This window comes from Macrobrachium nipponense, chromosome 1 (assembly GCF_015104395.2).
Source record: "Macrobrachium nipponense isolate FS-2020 chromosome 1, ASM1510439v2, whole genome shotgun sequence".
Classification (NCBI taxonomy): Eukaryota; Metazoa; Arthropoda; class Malacostraca; order Decapoda; family Palaemonidae; genus Macrobrachium; species Macrobrachium nipponense.
The window spans coordinates 54207157-54220021 of record NC_087200.1 but is presented as its reverse complement, the minus strand read 5'-3'; the positions used below and the strand labels follow the sequence as shown (position 1 = coordinate 54220021).

The 12865-nt window shown below is 45.5% G+C and overlaps 1 protein-coding gene across 4 annotated transcripts in view; it reads left to right on the top strand.

The window, feature by feature from the left end:
* The window catches only part of LOC135219310 (gastrula zinc finger protein XlCGF57.1-like), a 66437-nt gene that overhangs the window by 15063 nt on the left and 38509 nt on the right, over positions 1 to 12865 (top strand). The window contains exon 2 of one of the 4 annotated variants that reach the window (XM_064255969.1): positions 1134 to 1330. The exons of the other annotated variants lie outside the window; for them this stretch is intronic. The gene's annotated coding sequence lies outside the window, so the exon portion shown is untranslated. The remainder of the gene's footprint in view (positions 1 to 1133; positions 1331 to 12865) is intronic. 4 annotated transcript variants of the gene reach the window in all.

Genomic DNA, 12865 nt, shown 5'->3' with positions numbered 1-12865 from the left:
CCTGTGGTGGATGCTTGCAGGTTGTGTTTGCTTACCCAGCTGCTTCAAGAGGACAAGTTGCATCTCGCCTATGGTATGCAGTTCTAGAGGAAAGAAGGATGCGAGAGTGACTGGCCTCTTCACCTTCCTCACCTCGTCCTTCCACTCCTCTTGCTTCGGGTTGAGGATAGGACTCGAACTTACACTGGCTGGTCGGATGACTGATGTGGTAAGCTTATACATAAAGCATCCTTTTTATGTTTCTTATCAGAATCATAGAAGCAATCCTGCTCCTTCCTCTAGCAAGGGGAGGAAGGAGACTGGCAATAATGCAAACCCTTCCCAGAACTTTGCATTAATGTCTCTGACTCTAAATATTCTTCACAGCCCATTTTCGGATGAGTTACGATTTCTCACTCATTTCGAAAAGACCCAGAAGTCTGACTCTTGATCATGCAGCTCCTATACTCCGATCAAGTTGTCAGAGGCAGGGCACTCCTCCTCGCTCTTACGACCAGGAGGAGTAGCTTAGGTGTGTAGGACTCCAGTCAGTTCTAGAGGCTCACTCAGATTCCTCCCACCAATCAGTGAGTCTTCCTTATGTAAAGGACCAAGGGTTTGTATATCGTGTAGGAACAAATCACAATTTTTGGAAGTAAATTGTATTTTTCTTAACTATACAAACCTGAGGTCCTTTACATACATGCCCACCTCATGCCACCCCTCAATCTGAACCTGGGCTGAAAGGCAAAGTGGAGTGTTTACATCCGGGCAGGCTAGCCTACCCGCCAGCCACACGCTAGTTACTGCCTAACCACCTTGTTCAAGAATTTAACAGCTGTAATTCCAGCTACGCTGAAAGTAATTCCTTATGTAAAGGACCTCAGGTTTGTATAGTTAGGAAAAATACAATTTATTTCCAAGAATTGTGATTTTACGAAGACCACACATTCCTATTTTAGTTTGTATGGCGCTTTCATATATGACATTATGTTGACGAAACTTCAATCTTTTGAATGGTGTTTAAAGATGTAATTGTATTCTTGTCTCACCAATTAAATATCGAGTGATTAATGCTGATACATGTGATGACGATGGATCCACTGCGGTGTTTCCCCCTATGTAGAAGACTGACACTATCTCGATGTTTGCAGAATCACATGTGTCAACAAACTTCCCATTTCCTGTGCTAAATAAGAACACCACTTGTACCCATTGATGCTGGGACACTTTCTTCACAACAATCTTAAACAATGACGCTATCCGCCCTCGAGTCCAAGGAAACTCGCGATTTTTCTGGAGGATAGAAGAGTGCGGAGGATAATTTTGAAATAAATAGTTAAACATCAGTGTAAGGTTATGAATTACATAAATTTGTTACATATTCATGATAATTAATCTGAAAATATTCATTGTTGAAAAAGTAACTAGATTCCTGACTCAAATATCAATGGTTTTGCTGTGAACAGTAGCTACGGTGTTGTTCTCGCTCTCCTATTGTTTATCAGTGTATGTATTTACCCTCCAAACTGGGTATAAGACTTACACAAAACCGGGGAAATAAGTGAAATTAGTGTGTCTATTTGTAGTATTTATATGTTAGAGCAATTTTATCATTAATGCATTACTATGAACACTAGAATTCATGGGAACAGTTTGTAAATGCATTGGCGCATGTGTGAAGCTCCACTAAATTGGCAACAATGAAATTTTGTCATTCCTAGCATGCAAGCATTAAAGGTTACATTTATTTCAGGCATAAGTACAATTAGTATACCCTACATTCAGCCCACCACAAGTCTCCTCCTCTCCTGCCAAGGTTTCAGTCTCCAACAGGTCAACAAAGGGTGCCAGGCCCCTCTCACCTGTTCCTTCAACGTCCTTGGGTTATGCTGGGAACCATGGGAGGGATCATGGAGGTTTCTCACCTGCAGAGAGGGTAACTCAGGAAGACCGCAATTTGGAAGGAATGGAGGGTCCTTTCCCCAAGGACACGGATGCTCTTGAACTGCATAAATCCTACATCGAGATTGTTAAACTGATTTGTCAGTACTTATAGCAATCTGGGGATGAGACTTTTGCCAACAATGGGATTGTTCCTTTGGGTCTCCAATACAATGTTCTTCATAGCCTTTTCAGAGTGATGCTGCTTTCAAACCCATTGCTACTTTGACTTTGAAAAGCCCAGAAGTCTGAAAGTCGAGCACACTTTTTGCTCCTCTGATCAGAGCCATGGCACTGATTCCTTTGCTCGACATTACACAACCAGGAAAAAATGTTATTGTCATGATACAATAAAGTTTTATGCATACTTACCTGGCAGATATATACTTAGCTATAGACTCCGTCGTCCCCGATAGAAATTCGAATTTCGCGGCACACGCTACAGGTAGGTCAGGTGATCTACCGCCCCGCTGTTGGGTGGCGGGAATAGGAACCATTCCCGTTTTCTAAGACAGATTTTCTCTTCCACCTGTCTCCTGAGGGGAGGCTGGGTGGGCCATTAATCGTATATATCTGCCAGGTAAGTATGCATAAAACTTTATTGTATCATGACAATAACATTTTTATGCATTCAACTTACCTGTCAGATATATACTTAGCTGATTGGCACCTTTGGCGGAGGGTAAGAGACAGCTAATTTACTGAATAGACAGGAAACAACATACGTTGTAGGTAATAAATAAATAAAACCTTGGTTCCTATGTGTTTAGACGAAGGGTTGACCTCCTAGCTATTGCTAGGAATCTGCTTCATCTCAAGAGCCTCAGCGAGGATGTGACCTATGGCTAAGAGTTCTTGTAGATCTGTCAATGGGGTCTTATCCACATACTTGACAGAAATGATATTGTTATAATACAATAAAGTTTCATACATACTTACCTGGCAGATATATACATAGCTAAGACTCCGTCGTCCCCGACAGAAATTCAAATTTCGCGCCACTCGCTACAGGTAGGTGGTCAGGTGATCTACCGGCCTGCCCTGGGTGGCAGGGACTAGGAACCAATCCCGTTTTCTACTCATATATTTTCTTCCTTCCACCTGTCTCCCCTTGCGGGGGGAGGCTGGGTGGGTGGGCCCTAATCGTATATTATCTGCCAGGTAAGTATGTATGAAACTTTATTGTATTATAACAATATCATTTTCATACAATCAACTTACCTGTCAGATATATACATAGCTGATTGGCACCCTTCGGTGGAGGGTAAGAGACAGCTACTACTAGAATAGACAGGTAAACAACATCTGTTGTAGGTATAAATTAAAAAACCTTGTTCCTACCTGATAGGTGGTAGACTCCGTGGGTGTTTTCACCCCGTAGTCTGCATCACCTCAAGAAACTTTAGCGAGATATGTGATCTATGGCCAAGAATTCTTGTGGGTCTGCCGAAGGGGTCTTATCCACTTACTCGGCAGAGCCTGAAAGGACTTTGTCAATGGGTGCTGATCCACTTACATGACAACACACCTTATTAAGGAGCAAACAATCAATCCCGACCACCTGATCCTAACCACCATGTTAGTATTAAAAATTGCTCAGAGTTATCCCCAACTCTTCGCAACAACCGTAACTCAAACCACAATGCACAAGTACACAATAATTTAAAAAAAATTTTCTATTACAAGATATCACAGAGTTCCTTACTGAACTGAAGTGACTGGACGCTTGTGCGACAACTGCACTTGTTCAGAAGAAAGTCTAGAACATATCTATATTTAAGGTTTCTATTACAAGATATCACAAGAGTTCCTTACTGAACTGAAGTGACTGGACGCTTGTGCGACAACTGCACTTGTTCAGAAGAAAGTCTAGATTAGAAAATATCTATATTTAAGGATTGTTGTAAGCTCCTGTACCCAGGATTGTGCCCGCAGACACAAAAGGACCTAATTGAAAAACATTTTTCATAGGTCACACGCACGTCCTTCAAATAGTGAGCCGCAAACACAGAATTACATCTCCAATATGTCGCTTCCAAGATATTCTTCAGCGACATATTTCTCTGAAAAGAGAGAGACGTTGCCACTGCTCTCACTTCATGAGCTTTTACTCTTAGGAGTTTTAAGGAATCGTCCGTGCAAGCCTTATGAGCGTCCATAATTACGCTCCTGACAAAAAAGGCTAATGCATTCTTAGACATAGGTCTTGATGGATCCTTCACTGAGCACCACAGGCCTTGTCTAGAACCTCCCAACTGTTCCTTTTTCTTTAAGTAAAACTTTAATGCCCTTACTGGCAAAGAGACCTCTCCGGTTCCCTGCCGACGAGACCCGATAATCCTTTTACTTCGAAGTTTCTCGGCCAGGGTTTCGAAGGATTTTCATTCTTCGCTAAGAATAATTCCTTGAAAGAACAGATGGCTGAATCTATACCGAACCCGACTTTGTCACTTAAGGGCCGTGTAGTTCGCTAACCCTTTTTGCCGTTGCCAGTGACAAAAGGAATAAACATTTTCTCGTTATATCACGAAACGGAGGTCCAAATGTAAGGGGTTCAAATCTCTCTGAAGTCAAGAACTTCAGTACTACGTTCTAGATTCCAGTTAGGGGGAGAAGTCATTCTATACTTCTTGGTCTCAAATGACCTAATCAGATCATGCAGGTCCTTATTGTTTCCCAAATCTAGGCCTCTATTCCTAAAGACGGCCGATAGCATACTCCTATAGCCCTTTATCGTGGCTACGGAGAGCTGCGACTCTCCCTCAGAAATAACAGAAAATCAGCTATTTCTGCTACAGAGGTACTGGAGGAGGACAACTTCTTGACTTACACCACCTTCTAAAAAACTTCCCACTTGGATTGATAAACCCGGATAGTGGAAGTTCTCCGGGCCCTCTAGCGATCGAGCTTGCTGCTTTACTAGAAAAGCCTCTCGCTCTGACAAGTCTTTCGATAGTCGAAAGGCAGTCAGAGCGAGAGCGGGGAGGTTTTGATGAAACCTCTCGAAGTGTGGTTGTCTGAGAAGATCCCTCCTTTGTGGAAGGGATCTGGGGAAGTCTACTATCCCACTCCAGTACCTCTGGAAACCATTCTTGAGCTGGCCAAAAGGGGGCTATCAGGGTCATTCTTGTCCCCTTTGAAGTCACAAACTTCCTGAGTACTTGCCCCAGAACTCTTGAATGGGGGAAATGCGTAAACGTCTACCTGAGACCAATCTAGTAGGAAGGCGTCTACTGCTAGAGCTCTGGGATCTTCTACCACTGAACAGAAGACTTCCAGTCTCCTCGAGAGGAACGTGGCAAAGAGGTCGACATGAGGAGTTCCCCAAAGAGACCAGAGCTTGAGGCAAACTTCTGAGTGGAGGGTCCACTCGGTATGAAGGACCTGGTTCCTCCTGCTCAGCCTGTCCGCTCGTACGTTCCTTACTCCCTGAACGAACCTCGTCAAGAGAGAGATGTTCCTCTGGGATGTCCACAACAGAAGTTCTCTCGTGAGTTCGTAAAGGGCATACGAGTGAGTACCTCCTTGCTTCCGAATGTATGCTAGAGCGGTTGTATTGTCCGCATTCACTTGAACTATTTTGTTGCAAACTAACGGTTCGAAGCTCTTTAGAGCTAGGTGTACAGCTAGCAGTTCTTTGCAGTTTTATGTGCCAGGACACTTGAAGAGCATTCCAAGTGCCTGACACTTCTCTCTTTCCCAAAGTTGCTCCCATCCTTTTTTCCGACGCGTCGGAAAACAATACAAGGTTTGGGCTCTGTATTTCCAGGGAAGTACCTTTGTTTTCCCTCAGTGGGAGTAACCACCATTCTAAATGTCGTTTTATCCGATTTGGAATGGGAAAAAAGTCCGAGAGTAGTCCTGTCTTCATGTTCCACGAACTTCTGAGGAAGAACTGAAGAGGACGGAGATGAAGTCTTCCTAGGTGAAAGAACTGTTCGAGCGAGGAAAGGGTCCCTAAAAGGCTCAACCATTCCCTCGCCGAAGTCCGTTCCTTCCTTAGGAAGAGAGAGACTTTTTCTAAACCTCTCGCTAGTCTCTCTTGAGAAGGAAATACTCGAAAACCCCGAAGGAATCCATCCGAATCCCCAGATAGAACCAAGTTCTGGCTGGGGATCAGTTGGGACTTCTCGAGGTTCACGCGTAATCCTAAAGTCTTTATAAGGTTTAGTGTCACATTCAGGTCCTCCAAACACTGTTCCTCTGACTTTGCTCTGATAAGCCAGTCGTCTAGATAAAGAGATATACTGATTCCTTTCAGATGAAGCCATCTCGCCACATTTTTTCAAAAGGTTCGTGAAAACCTGAGGCGCCGTCGACAGGCCGAAGCACAAGGCTCTGAATTGGAAGATCCTTCCCCCGTCATGAAACGGATTGGTACTTCTTCGACGAAGGATGGATCGGGACGTGAAAATATGCGTCCTGGAGATCCAGAGACACCATCCAATCCCCTTGGCGAAGAGCCGCCAGGACTGAAGCAGAGGTTTCCATGGAGAACTTCTGTTTTTGAACAAAAACTTGTTCAGAGCGCTGACATCCAGAACTGGTCTCCATCCCCCCGAGGCTTTCGCAACCAAGAAAAGACGATTGTAAAACCCCGGGGAGCTTTGATCCAGCACAAGTTCTATAGCTCTCTTGTCCCACATCTGATCCACCATTTGTTGAAGAGTATCTTTCAACACAGGGTCCTTGTAATTGGCGGACAATTCCCTCGGAGTTGACGTCAGGGAGGATTGTCCAGGAAAGGAATGAGATATCCCTTCTGAAGAAGAACGACATCGACCACGGATCTGTGTCGATGCGAGTCCAGGCTTCCGCAAATCCCCGGAGCCTGGCACCTACTGGTGTTTGGAGGAGCGCCATTTCACTTTCCCCTTTTAAAGGGGCGGAACGAGGCTCGACCTCTCTTCTCGGTCGTTTTCCTTTTAGCGGTAACTCTAGTTGGAGGGCCGCCTCGAAAGGGCCGAACAGGAGTAGACGCCACTTTCTTTTCACCCACCATTACTGGTCTCTTCTTCCTGGACGATTGCAGGAGAAGATCTTGAGTCGCTTTCTCCGTCAGCGATCGGGAAATATCCTTCACCAACTGTGACGGGAACAGAAACTCAGACCTAGGGCGAATAACAAAGCTGCTCTTTGTGAGTGTGATACTGCTTTCGTCAAGAAAGCGCTAAACACAGATCTCTTCTTCAAGAGACCTGCTCCAAACAAGGAAGAAACTTCCCCTGAGCCGTCTTGCACCGCCTTGTCAATACATGACAGAATTGCAAGGAGAACATCCGTTTCTAGCCCTTCAGGGGCATGAGCCTTCTTGGACATCACCCCAAGGGACCAATCTAGGAAGTTAAAGACTTCTAGAATGTGAAAAAGTCCCTTGAGGAGATGATCCAACTCTGAAAGGCCCCAAGTAATCTTAGCCGTGTGAAGGCTATGTCTCCTGGATGCGTCTACCAGACTGGAAAAGTCAGCTTCAGCTGAGCAGGGAGAGTGAGACCCATATTCTCCCCAGTCTGGTCCCAAATCCAAATCCCTCTCTTGCCGGTCAGTCTAGGGGGAGGCATGCAAAAGACTGTCCTTACAAGCTCCTTCTTAGTAAGCATCCAGTTATCAAGCGATTGCAGAGCTCTCTTCATAGAAATCGTCGGTCTCATCTTCACGAAAGCCGACGATTTCGGAGTCTTCGAGCATGAAAACAGAGAACGAGGCGAAGGAGGAGCGGCAGGGATCAATGCGTCTCCGTATTCCTGGAGAAGGAGAGCTGTCAAGACTTTGTAGTTCGACAGTCCTTCCTTACTGTGAGACTCGTCCTCTGATTCCTCTTCCATAATCGGATCAGCAGGAGAGACCACTTCTCGTTCCTGGTCTTCTTGTCCAACCATTCTCTCTATTGGGGACAAACTCCTAATAGGAGAGGGGCTAAGAGAGTGTAAAGAGCTCCTATGTTCGACTGGCTCTTCGTACTTGGCTGGCGCCTCGCGCCTGGCTGGCGCCTCGCGCTTGTCTGGCGCCTCGCGCTTGGCTGGCGTCTCGGGGCGCCTGGCTGATTTGCTCCGCGCTTGGACCCTGGCGCCTCGCGCCTGGCAAGATCCTCGCGCTTGGTTAGTGTCTCGCGCCTGACTGACTCTTCGCGCTTGGCTGGCGCCTCGCGCCTGACTGGAGTCTCGCGCCTCTGAACCGTCTCGCGCCTGACTGACACCTCGTGCCTTGTTGAAGACTCGCGTCTTCCTGAAGTCCCCTCCTTGCGTGACAGCTGTTCTTCTTGAGCCTCACGCTTGGATGAATGCTCACGCCTGTTTGTAACTCCGCGCTTGCAATGCGTTTCTTCTGACTCTCTCTTAGAGGACGCTTCTCGTCTGTAGGACGCCTCGCGCTTAGCTGTTGCTACGCGCTTGTCTGGCGGATCCATATCTTCCCACGAGTCTCTATCTGAGATCTCAAAAGACTCACGTTTCGCAGGAGCCTCACTCCTGGTGGGAGAAGGAAGACGAGTCTTCTTGACCGGCAGTCTGACGTCTTTCTTACGAGGAGGATCCTTCGAAAGTACTCCTACTAGGGCGGAAAGCTGTTCCTGTACCGCCAAAATGATCCTTTTGGACGCTTCTCCTGCGTCTTCTTGAACGGGAGAGGAAGACCTCGAAAGCGTGTTGCCCCGATCATGGAACGGCGAAACCCTCTTCGCCTTCTTGATAGAAGGAGGTTCTTCTTCCGAAAAGCGTTCCGGGCTTGAATCCAAACCAGGATCTCTCCAGTGCCTTTTCAGGGGCCTGGACAAGTCCGAATCCTTCCACCCTCGTTTAGGAGAGGGAGAAGCGGACGAAGAGAAGCACTCTCTGAGGACGCTTTTTCGATAGCGGTCCTGAGCAGGCTGTCTATGCACAGCACCTGCTGAAGGGACGCCTGACCGGGGGGAATTCTCCACAACCTCCGTACGGCTTTCGACTTTCCTTCTCCTCTGGGCTTGGGAGCTTGGAAGAGGTCTAGGCCTGGGAGCGTCGCAGAGACGGTCAGACGCCCCCTCCACAACACTGGGGACACTCACTTCACTAAAGGTCACTTTCACCATCCTTACCTTTTATGTTAGCCCTTTCGGCTTTCATCCTGAGAATCGTAGCCTTCAGTTCAGCATTTCCGAAGCTGATCTAATGTACAGTCAGTGAGGGTCCTGATAGAGAATCATAATTAAGAGAAGAGTTAGAATTGTCTAAAGGCTCAATAGGCCTTGTACAACTACCGCCATCTTAGATGCCGCCCTTCTTACTCTATCCCTTTCTAACTTCTTCAAGTAAGAAGTTAGAGTCTTCCATTCCTCAACATTCAACCTTTCACACTCATGACAGGTGTTAGAAATAGAACAATCAAAACCCCTACATTTGCGACATACAGTGTGAGGATCAACCGAAGCTTTCGGTATCCTCACCTTGCAGCCTACATTCACACACATTCTAACACAACACTTGAATCAGACATTCTGGAGAAAAAATAAAAAATAAAAAAGCAAGTCCAAATCCAGTCCACAGTAGCGAATGCCAAAACACGATCCAGGTACTTCACCAAAAGTCCACAAAAAGATGATCAATTGCTTAGAAAAGCGAATTCAGTCAAGAGGAGGCAGCAACGATGTTGATACCACCGGCGACAGAAAAATATATGAGTAGAAAACGGGATTGGTTCCTAGTCCTGCCACCCAGGGCAGGCCGGTAGATCACCTGACCTACCTGTAGCGAGTGGCGCGAAATTTGAATTTCTGTCGGGGACGACGGAGTCTTAGCTATGTATATATCTGACAGGTAAGTTGATTGTATGAAATCTAATGGTTATTTGTCAAAGGGGTCCTATCCACTTACATGACAAAACACCTATGCCTAGTGGCATAATTAAGGAGCACAACACCGATCCCGATCACCTGATCCTCACACGAGGGTTTGTGCTTAACTTGAAAAAGAGTTATCCCCAAACTCCTTTCAAACAACCCAAATAATAAAATTCCGTTAAATTAAGATTTAACTCACTAGTTAAGGATCAGTGTCGACTCCCTATCCCAGCAACTTATCCGTAGACACGTATAACCCAGAGAGACGTATCTCTCGTAGGTCAACTTGACATCCTTTGTATAATGGGAGGTCAACCCAGAGTTGCATCTCCTGTAAATGACAGCTAATATGTACTTAATGACATATTGTTATGGAAAGAACAAGAATTCATGAAAGCTCGCACTTCATTCGCTTTTAATTCTCAGCTGTTTGAAGGAATCACCAAGATACTCATGAAGTGTTGTAGTGATCACATAGTTTCAAAGAAGACCAGGGCTTTCTTAGAAAAGGATCTCTTCTGGATGAAGCCTAGAGCCTGGCTGGCGCCTCGCGCTTGCCTGCTGTGGCGCCTCGCGCCTGGCTGGCTCCTCGCGCCTGGCTGGCTCCTCGCGCCTGGCTGGCTCCTCGCGCCTGGCTGGCTCCTCGCGCCTGGCTGGCTCCTCACGCCTGCCTGGCTCCTTGCGCCTGCCTGGCTCCTCGCTCTTGGCTGGCGCCTTGCGCCTGCCTGGAGCCTGGTCGGTTCCTCCCCACTTGCTAGAGCTTCGAGCTTGTTAGAGTCTCGAAGATGTCTGTCGATGTCCCCATCGAACTCTCTTATCTGTCCGATTTGTTTGCCTCTAGCAAATCTAAGCCAGGTTGGAGGCCCACTCTTTCTCCTCACCAGACAATGACAGTGATTCTTGGGACTGTCTGCCTCTGGCTTTTTTATGCCTGTTATGGCATTTAGCGCCTAGTTGGCGCTACATTGTCCGAAAGTCCTAAACAACCACAATAGTTTATCAGGAGACTTTGAGAAGGGTGGAAGACCTTCTTCCACTTTGAGCTCTCGGCCTCTCCGGCAAGGGAAGGAGAAGTAGTCAACTACATCCATAATTGATATGAAATCTAACAGAACGAGAGATAAGAGTCTTATTCCGAAAAGGATCCTTCGTGATTACTTCTGTTGCTACCGAGATCTCTTCTTACATGTTGATGAGGTTTCTAGTTGTAGAATCTTCCCTATCCTTGCCCGAAGGAAGGGAAGGAGCCTGGAAGTTGAAGGAGACTCAGAGTAGAAATTGGGCGGACCCCTGATTTCTTAGCTCTTTATATATATCCCTCTTAATACTAACTGGGCAGCATTTTGAGCCCTCATCACATTCCAAAAACTCTGTAGGCAAATGTTTCCACCATTTCTTCTTCTGTAGATGAAAATGTAAGGACCCTGTCTGAACAACTAAACTTTATCTGGAGCGTTGAGTGAGGAACAGAGGGTTTTAGTTCTTTTGCCAGACATATTATGCTGGCAAGAACCCATTGCCGAGTTCCCATAGAATCTGATGCGAGATTCCAATGCACAAAAAATTCCCTTTTCTTCTTGGTCGTATAGGACCGAGAGAAACGAGGAATTCCCTCATAAAATTTCTGAAAGAAGTATGAGGAGCAGTTCCATCTTGTCATAACACGGAATCTGAGGACTCCAAACAAAAAGAATCCCATACTCAGTGCATGATATCCTACTCTTATCGTATAGAGGTATCGTATAAGATCCCGAAGATCTTAATTCTTTGCTATATCTAATTCTCCTTGCAGAGACAGAATATAACCTTATACTGCGTTGTTGATAAAAGATAAAGACAAAGGTGATTCTTCCCTCTGAAAGGGAAGAAAACACCCCGTATGTTGGTTCAACAGAGGTATAGGAAGAGGACAGCTTCCCTATTCACACAGATCTGCAGCAAAGTCTTATGTTTTACCATGACCTTGCCTTTTACCTTGAAAAAATCCTCTTACCATGTCTACTTCTGGTCAGTCTACACGCAGACCGACTCAGAATGGAGAGGTTTTACAGGTCTATATACTGGATTCTAATAGAACCTCCAGAATCTTTGGGAAATTTCTTACGAAACATGCTGTGAGAAGAACGTTATGATCTCTGTGAATCCAATATATCTAAGGCCAAAAATGAAGCATAAAGTATCATCCTTTCTTCCTTTGACGCCCTTTATCTTAACATCTGTTAAGAATTATATTTAGGGGAAAAAGACTAAAGTTTATTTTCCCCTTTCTTAAAACTCAAAGATGGCGTAAATTGCTACATCTTTTCAGTCAAGAATAATGAAGTAATCTATAGGAAGCCTGGTCGTCTTCCACCTTGCGAAGCGATTATGAAGAAGACTTCTCTCAGGTTTTTTACAACTCTCTCCAATAGATGCTAGACATAATTTCACAATTATTATCGTCTATCGAGAAGTTTCTCACGGACGTGCAACATATTGCAGTGAATCTCTTAAGAATCGTTACGTTCCGTGTCTGATTTCCGAACAGGTTCTCTTTTGTCAACGCGAACCTGGGCGAAAAAAGAGATTCTTGATTCTCTTTGTGATATGAGAGAGCTGTGGCATTGGCCTAAATGCTTAAAATAAATAATTTCACAGTTCCTTGGGATCGAACCCATTTTCGATTAGAAGGGGAACGAAATCAGGAACGAAACTTGCCGTTACTACGCCTCTGTCGAAGAGGCTAGTGAACTCTAAGGTTAATAACTTGCTAAAACGAGAAATTATCTTGGATGGCGCTTCTAGCGCCAATTGCGCCAGGCTGGCGCTTCTGGCGCATCTGGCGCATTGCGCCAGGCTGGCTCTTCTGGCGCATTTGCGCCAGGCTGACGCTTCTGGCTCTTCTGGCACATTGAGCCTTCTATATTTATTCCGTTCTCAGTAGGAAAAACTTTTATGGACAATATATAGTCCATTCAGGGAAACAATTTCTGTCACGAAGAGAATGATTCCCAAAAGACTTATCAAACTTATCCTGAGCAATCTTCATTCTTTAATACGATTATGCTTTCTAAACAAGCTTCTCGAAAGCCTGAGATCAGGGAAACAACTTCTGCCACGAAGAAAATGATTCCCAACAGACTTATCGAACTT